Raw genomic sequence first — 18,293 nt, 5'->3', positions numbered from 1 at the left:
ATATATCAAAATATAATATACCAAAAAACAATTATTGATATGTTTTTAGATAATTTTATATCATTTTATGAATTTTCCTAAATTTACTTGGCTATCCAAATATTTCAATCAATTCCTTAACTTAAGACCTTCGATTAAGAACATTCAAGAAGTTAAATTTTACAAAATAATAATTTTGATTTCTAGTTTCATAGGCTAAGGAAATAAGTACTTGATCTTAGTATGATGCAAATCACTTTGATACTTAAAATTAACTAAAATATGATCACGTGTACATCAATTTAATAATTAACTTGTAAAATGTGTCTTTTAGTGCAATCAATGTATGTTAGTTTAAACGATTTATGATGTGTTTGTATAATTTTATGCACTTTCCTAAATTTACTTGCCTATCCAAATATTTCAATCAATTCCTTATCTTAAGATCTTCAATAAAGAACATTATGTTCAGGGAATAAAATTTTACAAAATAACAATTTTGGATTCTAGTTTTATAGACTAAGAAAATAAGTACAATCTTACTATGATGCAAGTTACTTTGATACTTAGAATGAACTAAAATATATCATGTACATCAATTTAATATTGAATTTGTAGAAAGTGTCTTTCATTGTGGTCAATGTATGTTAATTTAAACAATTAATGATATGTTCCTATAATTTTATACACTTTCCTAAATTTACTTGCCTATACAAGTATTTCAATCAATTCCTTATCTTAAGACCTTCAATTAAGAACATTCAGGAAGTAAAATTTTACAGAATAAAAATTTTAGTTGTCATATTGGCTTGTAGAAAGTGTCTTTTAGTGCACAATCAGTGTATGTTAAATTACAATTATTTTAAAAGATGTCAAGATGTAAACTACAAATAAGTTTGATTCGATTTTATTTCTTTTGAGGTTATCTAAAAGAGCTTAATAATCATTATATATATATATATATATCTCTCTCTCTCTCTCTCTCTCTCTCTCTCTATATATATATATATATATATATATATATATATAGATATGAAGCATGTGTGTAACTCTTTCCATGTTTTATATCAAACTAACACATGGAATTTATTAATAACATAAAAATATTTCAATGTTGTTCATAATCTATATAGCTGATTTTCCATTTTAAGTAAAATAATATTATATCAACTTGCTTGTTACTAAAATGGATGTTGGCATGTTGGGGTCTGACCCAGGTTTAGAAGTGTTTTAGCCAAACAAATCCTGAAACTACCGGCCCTTTCGACAACAGTCCACGGAGCATGCACTGAGGTCTCACTCGAGGTAGTATGGGAGGGCGTTGGAACCATGTTTCCACACCCTTGGGATGTATTGATGAGTCTTGGAAGGCTTGCGATCCTACTCTACGCGTTTTGTTACTTCCGCGTAGTTGTCTGTCCAGTGCAACTACCTTTGCGTGGCTTAGTTGAAGATCGCGAATTTTCTTTACCCTTTACTGCGCTTATTAGTATTATAGATCTTGAACTAAATTAAGTGGGCCCAATACATAATATAAATGAACATGCACGCAATCATAAACTATAAACAGATGCTTAAACAGAAACTTAGAAACAGATATGCAATATTCCAAAACCAACTTATCTTTATTAATACCCTTTCCAATTACAATCCACTTCCTGCCCTGCACACACAACTGCAAGGGTTTGCGCACATAGCTGTGGACTCTACTAGGCCTCCGCACACACAGCTGCAAAGCCTCTATCTACTACCATGATAAAACACTTGGACGTACAGAATCAGAGTTAATATTTCATTCAAAAACCCATATCACTTAAGATCTGATCTAAAACTTAGAACTGACTTCTATACTTAGAGCCTCGCTCTATTTATACATTCCCATGGTCCGCGGACCATGGGTAGGCCGACTCACTTTCCATTACCTTACATTATTTCTGGGCGGATAACCCTTTGAATTGACTTATTACAATTAACGCTCCGTGCACTTTGCAGAGCTTTTACAATACCATTACCCCAAAATTGTGGGCTTTAAGCCCCAGAACCATTATGCGGGGATCCGCTGCCCAATCGGCCCCCAACACAAACATTGTGACTCACCCTCGAGTCATCGCGCTGGTGTGGTGATCTTTTCTCGGAGTCCATCCAACAACTTCTGCGCTTCGCGAACGTCTGCCGCACATTCCTTTGTTGTCCGTTGAATCAATTGTGCTCGACTCTCTGATGCATTGTTGTCAGAGGCACCTTCTTGCCTTTGCGCATATGTGTCCTACATCTGGGGTAACTTCCCCTCAATCATGGCAATGACTGTGAATGCTTCCTCGAGCCAAGGTTGGATGTGTGCTTTAAGCCCTACTTCCCTCTGGCGTGCGGCATCCACCTGTTCTTTCAAAGCCTGCGCCTCCCTCATCTTGGCCAATCGTTGAGTAAGGGCAACCGTTTGTGTGGTACCTTGGACATTGTCATAGGCCTGCTATAATTGTCGCACTTCTGTCTCTAACTACTACAGTGTTGGGTCCTCCTACAGTGAGGTGAGCGTGATGAGGGACTGGTCCAACAATCCCATGCAATCCTATAGATCATGCTCTATCTCTTTCAACTCGGATTGAATGGCGCGGTGGTGCTGCTCTCTGACTTCTGGGGTGTAGAGGACTGCGTCTTCAGTCGCAGCTCTGCGATCTGCAAGTTCAGCTCAAACTGAACCTTCGCGGCCTCCTCCTAGGTTCTGTGGACTCCAGCTACCAGTTGGTGAATCATTTCAGCGGTGGGGAGTGCTTCCAACACGGCCGACTCTGGAATGCTACTACATGCCTCTTCCACTGACTGTTCTAATCCCTAGTTTTGGGCGTCCAGGTTGTCACGCTATAGGCTGAGTTGTTCTAAATTTACCTTCTGCTCACTCAAGACTTGGAGAGCGCAGCCCTATCTAGCATGAAGCTCAGCTATTACCCCGTCTTGCAGTTGGTATAGGGTTTCTATGGGAAGGGCGGCCAAACTCAACCCCCAGCCCCACATGTCACCTTCAGTTTCTGCTAAGACAACACCTTTCGGTAACACTAAATAGTTTGTTATGCGTGTGCGCACCATTTTCTCAATTTCGGCTACAACTTCCACAAGGTGTGGTCTCATCACTCTTGGAGGTCACACCTATAATTCTTGCAACTATGCTCTGAGCACCCCCAACACAGAGGTTTGCTCTGTCATCGACTATTCAAGAGAATCCTTAGTGAGATTACGAACTGGTTCCCTATTGTCAAGAAGGACTCCCTCAGATGTCTTCGTTGTCTTTGTATTCTTCTGTACGGTTGGCTTCTCCTGGACGTGCGACCTCTTGAGCTGGGTCGATTGTGTTGTGCATTCCTCTGCCTCAACCTCCCCCTATATTTCCTATTCAATGGACATTTTCAGACCTTCCTTGGTTTCTTCGGTGGGCACGGTTATGGTTTCTGCCATCTGCATAGTCACTACTGCCTCAGCCTCCTTCCGCTGCATGGGTGCTTCCTGTTCTTGGCGCTTCCATTCCGCTAACTTCATGATGTGAAACTTGGTTTCCTTCTTCTGCTGTTGTGCTAAACTGTTTTCTAATGCTACCAAGTCCGGAGCGCACCACTCTAGAGACCATGTCGCCATTACATCGAATATTGCATCATCTGTTGCAATGAACGGAAGCCTCATCCATGTTTGGGTTGGATCCTGTCACGCCTGAATATACAGATTATGCATATCTGCCTTGAATTCAGCTGCACTTTGAAAACTGTTGTATACTATTGGGGACAACCTCAGCCTGCGATTGATCCATGTTTAGATGCGCGCCTCCATGAACCCCCAAAATACCTTGATCTCGTGAACCCTCGTCGCATCTTTCGCCGCCTAGAATGAGGTGTACCTCGTGGCTTCAGGTAGGTTCTTCTCAATGGTGGGGAATTGACTGTCCTCCGGCAGCTCCCCTGCAACCAACAGGATGGATAAGAGTAGCCACACATAGTGGAAGGTCTTACCTTGCTCCTGGGCCTCCCTACAATTTGTCAGAAACTCGTGGTAGAGAAACTCCGCCCAATTGAACTGGACCCCCTCTGCACACTGCTCTGCCAACACGATTACAGATGTTGGCACCTCGTCTACGCGGCACTTCCTCATGCTCTTGTCGGCCAACAGCTGGGTGGAAACGCACACCCCGTGATCCTTGATGCTTGCTATGACATACCCTCTCTTCCTCTTCTCCAGCTTATATTTGGCCTTCATAGCATTTGTGAGGCCCAAGTCAATGCTCTTTCCTACTATGGCTGCGGGATTGTTTCCTTTGATGGGCAGCCGAGAAATTCGGTGAATTAAGTCAACTTTGATGGGAATTGGCTCCTCCAGCCAGAGACACCCATCATTTACTAGACACAGTAGCTATCAAATGACAAAACTTGTGATGGGTGCGTGGTGGTAGTGGGGTATCCACCGCATATGTAGTAACCAAGACTTCTCCACACCGCGTAACCATTTCTGCTGCAATAGTTGCTCCTTGGCCAGCTGTGGGAACTTCTCGCTATCCATGAGGTCCCAGTCTTCGAACTTTATATTAGGCACCCATCCCAGCGGTGGACCGTCAAACCTTATTTCGTCCGGAAGAAGTGGGGTCTGGAGCGCACTCTTCATGGCCTCCAGGTCCTTTGGTATCTTTGATGTCCCTTTACACAGGGCCATGTAGGGGGGTAACTTTATCGCCGAAGGTACTTGGGAAACATTTTCCACCTCATCATCCTGTGCTTCAATTTGAGCGATAAGGGCCTACAAATCTTCCTCCTCCTCCTTGGTTTTGATGGTGACAACTTTGCACTTCTATCCCATTGACAATTTACTAACTCGTGGGTTTCATGGCGATACCTAGACTGGCCCTATTGTCTGCTTGTCTTTCTATGGTCGCAGTGTGTGTGGGTACTTTGGAACCACTGGTGCAACTGTCGCCTCTCCAGGCTCCTCCTGGGTTACTCTGGGCTCTGGGACTACTTCCGCGAATCGCCTTTTGGTTCTTGTAGCCGTCATTGTTTCTACACTAGATTTGTTTGGTTGCATACTTACGAATGGCAAGGTATCTTGGTCTCAATGCTCTGTATCAACTCAAATCTCCAACAACCAAGTGCTTCTTCAAGGCTTCGCCAAGGGATTTATAGTAATGTTTGAATTTGAAGTCGCCCATTCCCTCCACTTCTGAGTCATTAATACCTTCTTGGCGGCAGATCATCTCGAATAAGCTCTTAATTCCTGTCTTAATGGCCCGCCACCTGCTCCTTTCTGCCTTAAGTTAGACCTCTTGTCATGAATAGTGACATCAACGGTCACCTCCCAGTATATCTGTGCAGCACCCTATGCACGACCGCGATCCCTGTGACATACTAGGCCTACGCGGAAACCTTTTTCCGTGTAGATTTCCTGTAGACTCGTTTATAGTCCCGTGCCTTCTTGCAACTGCTTAGAGTGTTGAGGCTGTGCTTCCTACAGATAGTCAAGTGTTCGCACCCCTAATGTGAAGCTTCCATTTTCTTGCTAGCCCGGGCTTGCGGGCACCCTTCAAATTCCCTTGCGTTCGGTAGTGCATTGCATTCTTCTTTGTATGGTACGCTCCCCTATTTAGTAAGGTGCAGTCGTTGTTGGAAATAATACTAAGAGGGGGGTGAATCAGTATTATCAAGACAAATATTTCCTTTTTCAACTTCAGATAATATACGCTACTTCAGTTAATAAAAACCGCGTATATACGCAACTTCAGATAGGGAAAACCGTGTATATAAAGCATACTTATAATTTGATTTATCTTTCAAATGTCAGTTATTAATTTGTGAATCAGAAGAAAATAAATAGTACTAGAAGCAGTTAAACAGAGCAGAAGACAGTCACACACATGAACACAAGATATAAGGAGGAAACCCAATGTGGGTGAAAACCCCCTGCTGCAATTCGTCTCTATCTTCTTTTAATTAGAAACTTCTCTTTACAATGTTTTGCACTAGTGCAGTCTTTACTAGTACGCAGGATGCAACCTGCAGAGAACTACAACTCTCTCTCGTTCTCCAGCTTTCCTAGAAGGGAGCTCCAACCCCGTTAGTTCTTGTACTAGCTTGAGATACTAGTACGCAGGCTCCTACCTGCAGAAGGCCGCAACCTTCTCTCTGCTTTCAGGGACCTCGTTTCATTAATTTTCAGACTGGATCCATAAGTAATATCAACCAAACATCAAGTATTTCTGCATCAACCAAACCCCTTTCACCAATCAAAAATTGAATCAGATAAACACTTCTCTGTCAGCTGTACCCAGAACACACTAACTGTAATCAAACACCAATTCTGAACCCATAATACTGCAACAATAAAATAGAAGCAGCTAGAACATAAATCAAGATATGTACGCTACTTCACTATTCATCAATCTGTGTGTATATGCTTCTGTACCACAACCAACCTGCGTATACGCTTCTTTCATTCATATAAAAAGCGTGTATATGCACCTGCACTTCACTAAACCTGCGTACAGATCTATAAAGGATAATTTATTATTTTAAACATTCAAACATTAGTTAACCCAAATTTATAGATCAAGAGTGCGCCACATATAACAGATCAAAATCATACAGAGATACCAATGTTCAAGCCTTGAGATTTTGATCCATCAATAGTCCTTATCCTTCTCGCGCTCAGGTTCCTCCTTCATTTAGATTTAGATCTGCACCATAACCCAATCACCAGTATTCCAGATCTAGCACGATATCAGATATTCAATAAATCAGATGATACTTTGCCACATGATCTCCTTCCTCTTTTATAGTTTTAGTCCTTCCACAATACCACGGTCCAAAACCATAATAAACCAATACCAAGGGCCCAAAACCTAGGGTCAACACTTCTGATGAGATACCATGGTCCAAAACCATAGGTTCAAATTCCAAGGACTAACAACCACGGACCAAAAATAAGTTTCCCACCATGTACGTGTTTTTCTGTGCATAAAAGTGTGTGTATACGCATACGCGACTTTTGAACATATAACCCGCATGTATACACGTCTTCGGCAAGGTGAACCTGCATATACAAGATTTCCTTCATTCTGAGCGCCTGAACTGAGATCTGTCACCAAAGTGAGTTGCCATCAAGGACAACACCTGTCATAGCGCCACGCCGGTGCCAAAATGCCAACAATCTCCCCCTTTGGACTTGATGGCAATCCCAAGATCCTCAAAGTCATTCTCCCCCTTTGTCATCAAGGGCAAAGGGTTGTGCTCCCCCTGAGTACATGATATATCTCTACTCTGCTGTGCTGAACATGCTCCCCCTGACTGTAGGCAAGATCTGCAAAAAGGTGTTCTTCAAGAAGAACCATGACTTATACATCATAAAAGACCTTCCTATCACCAAAAGACTCAATACATACAACCATCACCCAATCAAGTGGGGATACATCAGAAATTTACATATGACAACCAATTGCATCAATCATCCCAGGCATAATGGGGAAACCAAAATAGGCCCTTACATGACCTTGATAGAAAAAGATATACATGACATAGAGACGAAATATCAAGACTATGTAAATCACCAATAACTACTTTCAGCAGCATCTGACAATCACTGTATATATCAGCAACCATGTTCCCCTTCTGTTCTTCTTTCTGCAGCTGATCCACCTGAACCAAAAACAACTTGAGTACTAGAACCAAGAGCCAACAATGCATTATTAGAAGATTATCTGCTCCCCCTGAACCTGTGCCTAATGGTCTCTGACAGACCCATATCAGACTCTCTTCAACCAGAGTCTGTCCTTGCTGATTTTCTTCAGAACTCCATATACGCGACTGCACCTGCATAAATCAACGTATGTACATGGATTCCCCTCATCCAACTCGTGTACACCAACTTTTCTTTGAAACAGACAAGCTTCAACAACAGGACGAAGCATCAACTACTCCCAGCCTCTGTCTGAGATATTCAAAAGTTTCCCTGGGTAGTGGTTTGGTGAGGATATCAGCAATTTGTTCCTTAGAAGAAACATACTCCAACTTGATTTTTTGCTCAAGCACTTGTTCCCGAAGAAAGTGATATTTGATAGGTATGTGCTTGGTCTTTGAATGCATGACAGGATTCTTTGAAATGCTTATTGCACTTGTATTATCACATAATATAGAGACAGGTGGAGTACAAGTGATTTGAAAATCCCGCAAGGTTTGCATCATCCAAAGAAGTTGAGTGCAACAAGATGCAGCAGCCACATATTCTGCTTCAGTTGTAGATAAAGCAATCGAACTCTGTTTCTTGCTGAACCAAGATACTAATCTGGAACCCATAAAGAATGCACCACTACTTATGCTCTTCCTGTCATCCATGCTTCCGGCCCAATCTACATCTGTGTAAGCATGAAGTGTGAGATCTGTATCTCTAGGGTACCATAAGCCATAGTTTTGAGTTCCTTGAAGGTACTTGAAGATTCTCTTGACTGCCTGAAGATGAGTTTCCTTTGGATTTTCCTGAAATCTTCCAACTATTCCCCCTGCATGCATGATGTCTGGTCGGGTACCTGTCAAATAAAGTAGACTTCCAATCATAGATCTATAGGTTGGTTGATGCACTGCTACAGATTCATCATTTACACTGAGGCTGCATCCTGTAACCATGGGGGTACATACTGGTTTTGAATCTTCCATGCCATACTTCTTCAGAATCTGCTTGAGGTACTTGGTTTGAGACAAGAAGATACCGCCTTCATTTTGTTGGATTTGCAATCCAAGAAAGTATGTCAGTTCTCCAAGCAAGGACATTTCGAATTCTTTCTACATCACCAAGGCAAAGCTTTGTCTCATAGCTTCTTCATTGCTTCCAAAGATAATATCATCTACATACACAACAAGTATTAGCAATTTGTTATTTTCAATTTTTATATAGAGATTGCTATCTGTTGATCCTTTTGAAAAACCTTGTTGATGAAGGTATTTATCCAAACGATAGTACCAAGCCCTTGGAGCTTGTTTAAGCCCATAAAGAGCCTTTTTAAGTCTACATACAAGATTTGGATCATTCCCAAGGATGAAACCATCTGGTTGCTCGATGTATACTTCTTCTTCTGAGTCTCCATTCAGAAAGGCTGACTTCACGTCCATTTGAAATACTTTGAACTTCTGAAAGCTTGAGAGAGCAAGGAGCATTCAAATGGCTTCAAGTCTAGCAATAGGAGCAAAAGTTTCTTCAAAGTCTATTCCTTCTTGTTGAGCATACCCTTTACAAACAAGCCTGGCCTTGTTTCTAATAACTTCCCCATTTTCATTCAACTTGTTCTTGAAGATCCATTTTGTTCCTATGACATTCTTATCTTTTGGTCTAGGAACCAACTCCCAAGTGTTGTTCTTTTTTATCTTCTCAAGTTCTTCATTCATTGCCTTGACCCAGCATTCATCTTTGCACGCCTCTTTTACATTTTGTGGTTCAGTGGAGGAGAGTAATGCCAAATAGCTTGAGGCTTCTGCAATTATTCTTCTAGTTTGTGCACCTGCTTCTTTCTGCCCCAAAATCTGAGATTCTGGATGATTCTTCTGAACGTATCTGGATGGAATCTTCTCTTATATCCTTGTCTGTCCCTCTAGTGCCTCTTGAGGTTCTTCTTCATAATTTGTCTGATTTGGAGAGTAGTCTTCATCCTCATCAATATCTTCATGATTTACTTGCCTAGGGATGTATCCTTTTTCATCAACCACTACATCAATGCTGTCAACAATTCTTCCAAGTCTTTTATTGTAACACTTATATGCTTTGCTGTGAGGAGAATAACCAAGGAGAATGCCTTCATCTGCTCTAGGTTTAAGTTTGCCAAGCTGCTCATCAGTATTCTTAATATAGCATTTGCTCCCAAAAATTTTGAAATGCTTTACCGAAGGAGTCTCACCATACCAGAGCTCATGAGGAGTTTGAGTGTTGTTCACTCGGACATTTGTTTTGTTGAGAATAACAACCGCAAAATATGCATCTTCACCCCAGAAGGTTTCGGGAGTTCCAGACTCATCAAGCATAGCACGAGCCATTTGTTGGACTGTTCTATTCATCCTTTCCACCACTCCATTTTGCTGAGGAGTCCTAGCCGTAGAGAATTCCCTTCTTGAAGCAAATTGGGAAGATTTTACCTGTGGCTGATTGTAGCTTCTGTTTGTCCTTAAGGTAGCTTGTCCCCAATTTTCTTGATAGTCTTTATTCGTTCTTGAGGTAAACTATCCCTGATTTACCTGATGATTTCTATTAGGCCTTTGCTCACTCCTCCTTGCTGCATCAATATAACTTTTGGAGGTAGAAGCTTGAGATGTTTCTCCATTATATCCCAGACCTGTCTTGATTAGTGGAGAACGCTGCACATTGATAATCTCATCTAGAGTTTCAGATCCTTTAACAAATTTAAGATTAATAGCTTTTGTTTTCTCAATCTCCTTTCTAAGACAAACAATTTCACATTCCAATTTTTTAAGATGTTTTTCCCTTTCAGCCAGTTGACATTGTAGAGAATCAATAATTGCATTTTTCTCTTCTAAGCAGATTTTGAGATTAGTCATCTCTTCACAAAAACCTTCTACATCTATAGCATCCATGTAGTCATCATCTTCAAAAGCCATTAAAATTTTATATTCATTACCTCGTTCATCTTCGTCACTATTTGAAAGACCATCACTATCCTCATGAGTGTAATAGCTTTTCTTATTTGCATTCTGTTTCTTGGTCCATCTAATAGGTTCCTTTCCCTTGTCAATCTTATCCTTATGAAGACATTTGGCAGCATAGTGACCTACTCTTCCACAAGCAAAGCACTTGAAAGGTAACTTACCTCGGAATCGTCCGGCACCCCTTTGAAGATTTTTGACAAAATTTGATTCTTCTTCTTCTTCTGACACATGTCCTGATTCATAGTATTCTCCTTTTCCTGAAGCCTTGAAGGCAGCTTCTCTCATGTCTGATGGACCTCCTTTCCTCATTTCATAAGCAGTAATAATTTCGTGCAGTTGTGACATTTTAAGACTTTGTAGATTCTCCTTTTCTTCTATTGCAAAAACTTTAGATTCAAACCTAGGTGACAAAGATCTTAGAACTTTTTCAACCACAACAGCCTCTTTTATTTCTTCTCCCAAGTTTTTCATAGAATTAACAATCTCATCTACACGAAGAAAATAGTTAGCCACACTTTCATCATTATACATCTTGAGATTTTAATACTGAATCTTGAGGGTTTGAAGTTTTGCTCGTTTTACCTGATCATCTCCTTCATAGCTTAGGACAATCTTGTCCCATATTTCTTTTGCTGATTTTAACTGCATAACTTTCACGAATTTTGATTGAGATAGACATCCTAGAAGATTATTGACCGCCTTTGCATTGTTTCATATTTCTTCTTCTCAGCTGGATCTGTAGGGGTAGCTGATGGAAAAGTATACCCTGTTTCTATGATGTCCCAAACTTGTGTACCCAGAGATTGAAGATAGGCGGTAACTCTTACCTTCCAATATATGAAGTTTGTCCCATCAAAAACCGGTGGCCTGATTGATGCTTCCCTCTCGTAGTTGCTCATGATGAAAGATCTTCCTTCAAGCGATCAAGCTTCTTCAGAAGGACCTTCTCTGATACCAATTGTTGGAAATAATACTGAGAGGGGGGGGGGGGTGAATTAGTATTATCAAGACAAATATTTCCTTTTTCAACTTCAGATAATATACATTACTTCAGTTAATAAAACCGCGTATATATGCAACTTTAGATAGGGAAAACTGTGTATATAAAGCAGACTTATAATTTGATTTATATTTTAGATGTCAGTTATTAATCTTTGAATCAGAAGCAAATAAACAATACTAGAACCAGTGAAACAGAGAAGAAGACAGTCACACACATGAACACAAGATATAAAGAGGAAACCCAATGTGGGTGAAAACCCCCTGCTGCAATTCGTCTCTATCTTCTTTTTAATTAGAAACTTCTCTTTACAATGTTTTGCACTGGTGCAGTCTTTACCAGTACGCAGGCTGCAACCTGCAGAGAGCTACAACTCTCTCTCGTTCTCCAGCTTTCCTGGAAGGGAGCTCCAACCCCCTTAGTTCTTGTACTAGCTTGAGATACTCGTACGCAGGCTCCTACCTGCAGAAGGTTGCAACCTTCTCTATGCTTTCAGGGACCTCGTTTCATTAATTTTCAGACTAGATCCACAAGTAATATCAATCAAACATCAAGTATTTCTGCATCAACCAAACCCCTTTCACCAATCAAAAACTGAATCAGATAAACACTTCTCTGTTAGCTGTACCCAGAACATAGTAACTGTAATCAAACACCAATTCTGAACCCAGAATACTGCAGCAATAAAACAGAAGCAGCTAGAACATAAATCAAGATATGTACGCTACTTCACTATTCATCAATCTGCGTGTATACACTTCTGTACCACAACCAACCTGCGTATATGCTTCTTTCATTCACAGAAAAAGCGTGTATACGCACTTGCACTTCACTAAACCTGCGTACAGATCTATAAAGGATAATTTATTCTTTTAAACATTCAGACATTAGTTAACCCAGATTTATAGATCAAGAGTGCGCCACATATAACTGATCAAAATCATACAGAGATACCAATGTTCAAGCCTTGAGATTTTGATCCATCAATAGTCCTTATCCTTCTCGCGCTCAGGTTCCTCCTTCATTCAGATCTAGATCTGCACCATAACCCAATCACCAGTATTCCAGATCTAGCACGATATCAGATATTCAATAAATCAGATGATACTTTACCACATGATCTCCTTCCTCTTTTATAGTTTTAGTCCTTCCACAATACCATGGTCCAAAACCATAATAAACCAATATAAAGGGCCCAAAACCTGGGGTCAACACTTCTGACGAGATACCATGGTCCAAAACCATAGGTTCAAATTCCAAGGACTAACAACCACGGACCAAAAATAAGTTTCCCACCATGTATGCGCTTTTCTGTGCATAAAAGTGCGTGTATATGCATACGCGACTTTTGAACGTATAACCCACGTGTATACGCGTCTTTGACAAGGTGAACTTACGTATACAAGATTTCCTTTATTCTGAGTGCCTGAACTGAGATCTGTCACCAAAGTGAGTTGCCATCAAGGACAACACCTGTACCATAGTGCCACACCGGTGCCAAAATGCCAACAGTCGTAGCCATGATAGCAGGGTTGCAACTATTTCTAATGCAGTAGTAGGGCTGGCTAGACTTGATCCAACCATGCTTAGTTTCTCGCGGCCCGTTTGCGCTACTTTGGTTTCCAGTTCGTTGATTTCTTCATCCAATATCACACTTCTCTTCCTTAGCCGTGCCCAGTCGTCATCGAGTTCGCGGAGTTTCATGCTTCCTCACCAAATGTCTTCTTGAATCTGCATATGTTCGTCCTCGCTCTGCTGCATAATTTCTTCACTCTGGTCCTCGCGACCTGCAATTATGGGAGTGATTGTGTGGGGATTCTTTCCCAAAACTATGTCCTTGACTCCACTCATCATCTTTGGAACCTTTTCCGTGCCCCGGTTCCAACACATAAACCTATATGCCCATCGGACTGCTGGCACGCGCAGGTCCCAATCAGTTCATCCTATCTAGTAAATTATGTTCATGATTCCGCATAGCTTTGTGAAGGCGTCAACGTGAAATTTTTGTGGCATGCATCACATCCCTTGATGTTCGATCCCTAGTATGGGAGGTGCTTGCTTAGCACATGTCTGCACACATCGACACAAATGGGCGCACCCACTGCTGTGTCCTGGCTGCCCAGCTTGTGTTCGTTGCTAGGAACTCCTAGTTCATAAGTGCATCCGTCTTCTACCTTCGCACTAGTTCGACATAGTCTTTTGATGTATATTCCCCCATCGTGCGGGTGTCGCGTGCAACACCCATTCTAGCGCACCGTACTACTGTTGTTCCAGTATGTTAGGTCCCTATAATACTAGTGATTACCCCATTACTGTTGTAGCTGTATCCTTTATTAATATTGTTGTGCCCCTATTGTCCCCATATTGTTATTACTATGCCCCATAGAATCCCACTATTGTTATTTTTGTGCCTTTATATTATTATTGTTAGGTCGGCTGGGTTATATTGTGAATCCTTAGACTCCTATGTATAGAAAGGAGGTTTTTTCATTTGAATCATCAAAGAATCATTCATTTGTGTAATGTAAAGGAGGTTCCCCCCTCGAAGAGGCTGAATTCTAAGGCGTTGATCTATCTTTTCTATCTTTTTGTGAGTTGGTTTCATAACATTTGGTATTAGAGCTTTGGATTCTAGGGTTTCGCTGCTCCAAATAGATCATCGTGGCATTTTTGCTATAACTTTTTTTTTGCGACGTTTCAAAAGTGAAAAAAAAAACCATTTGAGATGAATTCTTACTGAACCTCAGGTCCGAATTTCAGAGCTTTTCGCGCTATATTTGCGGAGATATGATCTGAGGAAGTTGGTCTTTTTGCAGACTCTTGAATTACATTCCAAACAGGTGACCTGGGGAAAATCGTCAGAACTTTCTCTCTGAGAATCAAATTGAAATTTCATCACAAGGTATAGAAGGAGGATGGACTGTAGTTTCTTGTATATATTTTTCAGAGCCAAAGGTCGAAACAGGGACACGTCACATGCCATACAAGTTTGCTCTAATGAACTAGTCTATAATCAGGCCACTGTGGGATATTTGGCATAACTCTTGCTTGGAGAATCCAATTTGGATTAGACTAGTGGCATTGGAAAGACGAAATAGAGGGCTACTGTAGGTCGCAATTTCAAAACCAGATGATTGAAAATTACAGAGATACATCAGAGGCAATATTGAGCTCCTACAAAGTGAAAAAAAAGGTGTGTAGATTTTTTTAAATTTTTGCTTAAGCTTGGTTTGAAAAATTATTTTGAAGGAATTCAAAGGGCATAGTAGAGAATTATTATCGGTAACTGATGCCCCGAGGAAAGAAAATTCAAACACCTAGTAAGCAACCTGAAAGCTTTAGCACGACTCATGAAGAAGAGGAAGAAATGCTACATGATATATCAAAATTACAAGACCAAGTGCAACAAATGTCACTCTCACAAAAGCTATCAGAAGCTAAGATAAATGGCATGGAATATAAGATAAAGGGCGTGGAAGCTAAGATGAATGATGTGGAAGCTAAGATTGACAATTTGAAAATAGATTTGAAGAGATATTTGAAGAAAGGCATGGTAAATTTGAAGACAGATTTGACAAATTTTCTACAAGAAATACTTACTAATGGTGAAAGGATAGTAAAGGAAACTCATGATGCGAACAAAAGAAATTCTAATCATGATTTCATAGATTCTAATGTTGGATTGAAGACCCACCATATTCTAAAAATCGATATGAGGAAGTTTGATGGCAAGGATCCCGCAACATGGATATTACAGATGGAGAAATTTTTCGATTTCAATAATGTGCAAAACACATAAAAGGTACGTATTGCAACTTTATATTTGGAACCAAATTAGTTTGTATGGTATCAATGGCTTTTCTCTTGTAAAAAATTATCACTTGGGCAATTTTTACGGAAGAATTGATAGCACATTATGAGGATACAAAAAGCAACACTTTTTTTAGCCAATTGATAAGTCTCAAATAAAAGGGTTCAATAATGGAGCACATTGAGGAGTTCCAAAAATTGAACATAAGGGTAAAAAAAATTTCAGAGGAGCATAGGATTGATGTGTTCATAGGGACCTTAAAGGATAATATCCAACATAATGTTTTCCTTTGGGAACTTGATTCATTAGAGAAGGCATTCAAGTTAGCAAGAAAAATGGAAAGAAAAATTATGGCAACCAGGAAGCATACCACTTACAACTATAAAGATGGTAATGTTGTTGCCCCTAGTCTTCCACAACCTATAAGGTTGAAACCAAAACAATTAGAAGAAAAAAGAGAAAAAGGGATTTCTTACAGTTGTGATAGCAAATACACTAAAGGTCATAAGTGTGCTGAGAAGAAATTATTCAACATAGATTGTGAAAAGGAAGAAGAAAAGGAGCAAGAAAGGTCAAAAGAAGAGGATATACTCCAGGAACAAAGCCTAGATAAATAAGAAATGAATCCGACCATATCTTGTAATTCCTTGGCTGGAATTACCACTCCTAAAACCATCAAGATAGAAGGACAAATCAAGAAGAAAAAAGTAATAGTGTTGATTGATTCTGGAAGTACCCACAATTTTATTCATTGTAAGGTAGCAAAAGAATTGAATTGCTTCCTATATCCAGTACCAGAGTATTAAGTGATGGTTGCAAATAGAGGAATGATAAATTTCTTTGGAAGGTACCATAATATCAAGCTATCCATGGGAGAATATGTATTGACTAGCCCAATGCTTTCCATTCCAATGGTAGGTGCTGATGTTGTACTAGGAGTCCAATGGCTACAGTCCTTGGGTACAATAGCTTTTAATTTTCAAGAAATTTTCATGAAATTTTCTGCAAAAGGAAAGGAAGTTGAATTAAGGGGTGTTGCAGGGAAACCAGGAAAGATAATCAGCTCTAACGATATGAAAAAGCTTCTAAAAAAGGAACAAAAAGGTGTAATTGCACAATTATGTTCGCTAGATGTTTCCACATCGAAATTATCTATTTCTCCAGATCTCCAAAAGTCTTGGACAATCATTCCAAGGTATTTGAGATTCCCAAAGGTCTCCCACCTATTCGTGATCATTATCATGCTATTCATCTGATTCCAGGAAGTGTTGCTCCAAACACTAGGCTGTACATATATCCCTATGCCCAAGTGAGTGAAATTGAACGTATGGTTGCAGAAATTCTAGAGGCTGGTATAATTCAACCTGGTCAACGTTCTTTCTCTTCTCCAGTAGTATTGGTGCACAAGAAGGATGGATCATGGCGCATGTGTCTGGATTATAGGGAGATCAACAAGCTCATTATTAAAGATAAGTTTCCCATTCCTGTCATTGATGAATTACTAGATGAATTGCATGGATCAATTTACTTCACCAAGTTGGATCTTTGTTCAGGATATCATCAAATCGAATGAAGACAGAAGACATTCCGAAAACAACATTTAGAACTCATGAGGGTCATTATGAATTTTTGGTCATGCCTTTTGGCCTTACCAATGCACCTTCTACATTTCAAGGCCTGATGAATTCCATTTTCAAACCCACCCTTATAAAATTTGTGTTAGTATTTTTTGATGATATACTAATCTACAGCAAGTCTTGGAAGGATCATGTTGAACATGTTGATAGGGTGCTACAACGATTGGAGGAGAAACAATTATATGCAAAAAGATCCAAATGTTTCTTTGGAGTACAAGAGGTGTAATATCTGGGTCATATTGTATCTCATGAAGGAGTTAAGGTAGACCCTAGCAAAATTAAAGCCATTAAGGAATGGAAAATCCCCACATCCATAAAGCATCTACAAGGATTTCTCAGGTTGACAGGGTATTATCGCAAGTTTGTTAAGAATTATGGGAGAATAGTAGCACCTCTAACAACATTATTGAAGAAAGATGGATTTTCATGGACTCCAGAAGCAACAAAGGCCTTCGAACATCCTAAAGAGGCAATGTGCCAAGCACCGGTCTTAGCTACCCCGGACTTCACAAAAACCTTTATTGTGGAATGTGATGCTTCAGGAAATGGAATTGGTGCTGTTTTAATGCAAGATGAAAGACCCATTGCTTTTGAAAGTTTTCCAATCAAGGGAAAGTTTTTACACAAAGCTATTTATGAGAAGGAAACGTTGGCAATACCACATGCAATTAAGAAACGACAACCCTACCTAATGGGAAGACACATCAAGGTAAAAACGGATCATGATAGCCTTAAATACTCTTTAGAACAAAGATTATCCTCTGAAGAGCAACAAAAGTGGGTCACAAAGATGTTGGGTTATGACTTTGAAATCATCTACAAAAAAGGGAAGCAAAATGTGGCAGCAAATGCACTCTCAAGAAAGGATGAAAATTTGGAAGCATTGTTGTGCGCCATTTCTATTATCCAACCAGGTTGGATAAATGAAGTAAGGGAGGAATGGAAGGATGATGAAAAAGTGTGGGCACTTATTCAAAAGTTACAACAAGATTCCAATACATCTTATACATTTAGCTGGAAAAATGATTCGTTATGGTACAAAGATTGCTTATACCTCTGTAAGAATTCCCAACTCAAACAAAAGATTCTTATGGAATTGCACATTTCTCCCTTAGGAGGGCACTCAAGATTTCTAAAAACTTACCACAAGGTTAAGAAGGAATTCTTTTGGGATGGCCTTAAATCAGATATTCAAA

General features: G+C 39.9%; 1 pseudogene; it reads right to left on the bottom strand.

Annotated features, from left to right (window-relative positions):
• Positions 1 to 18,293, bottom strand: part of LOC149247320 (callose synthase 3-like) — a 73,149-nt pseudogene that overhangs the window by 14,667 nt on the left and 40,189 nt on the right.

This window comes from Pinus tabuliformis, chromosome 7 (assembly GCF_031772625.1).
Source record: "Pinus tabuliformis cultivar Carrire ecotype Pingquan chromosome 7, CPIR1, whole genome shotgun sequence".
Lineage (NCBI taxonomy): Eukaryota > Viridiplantae > Streptophyta > Pinopsida > Pinales > Pinaceae > Pinus > Pinus tabuliformis.
Note: the sequence above shows the minus strand (reverse complement) of the source record. Positions and strands in the feature narration are given on the sequence as shown.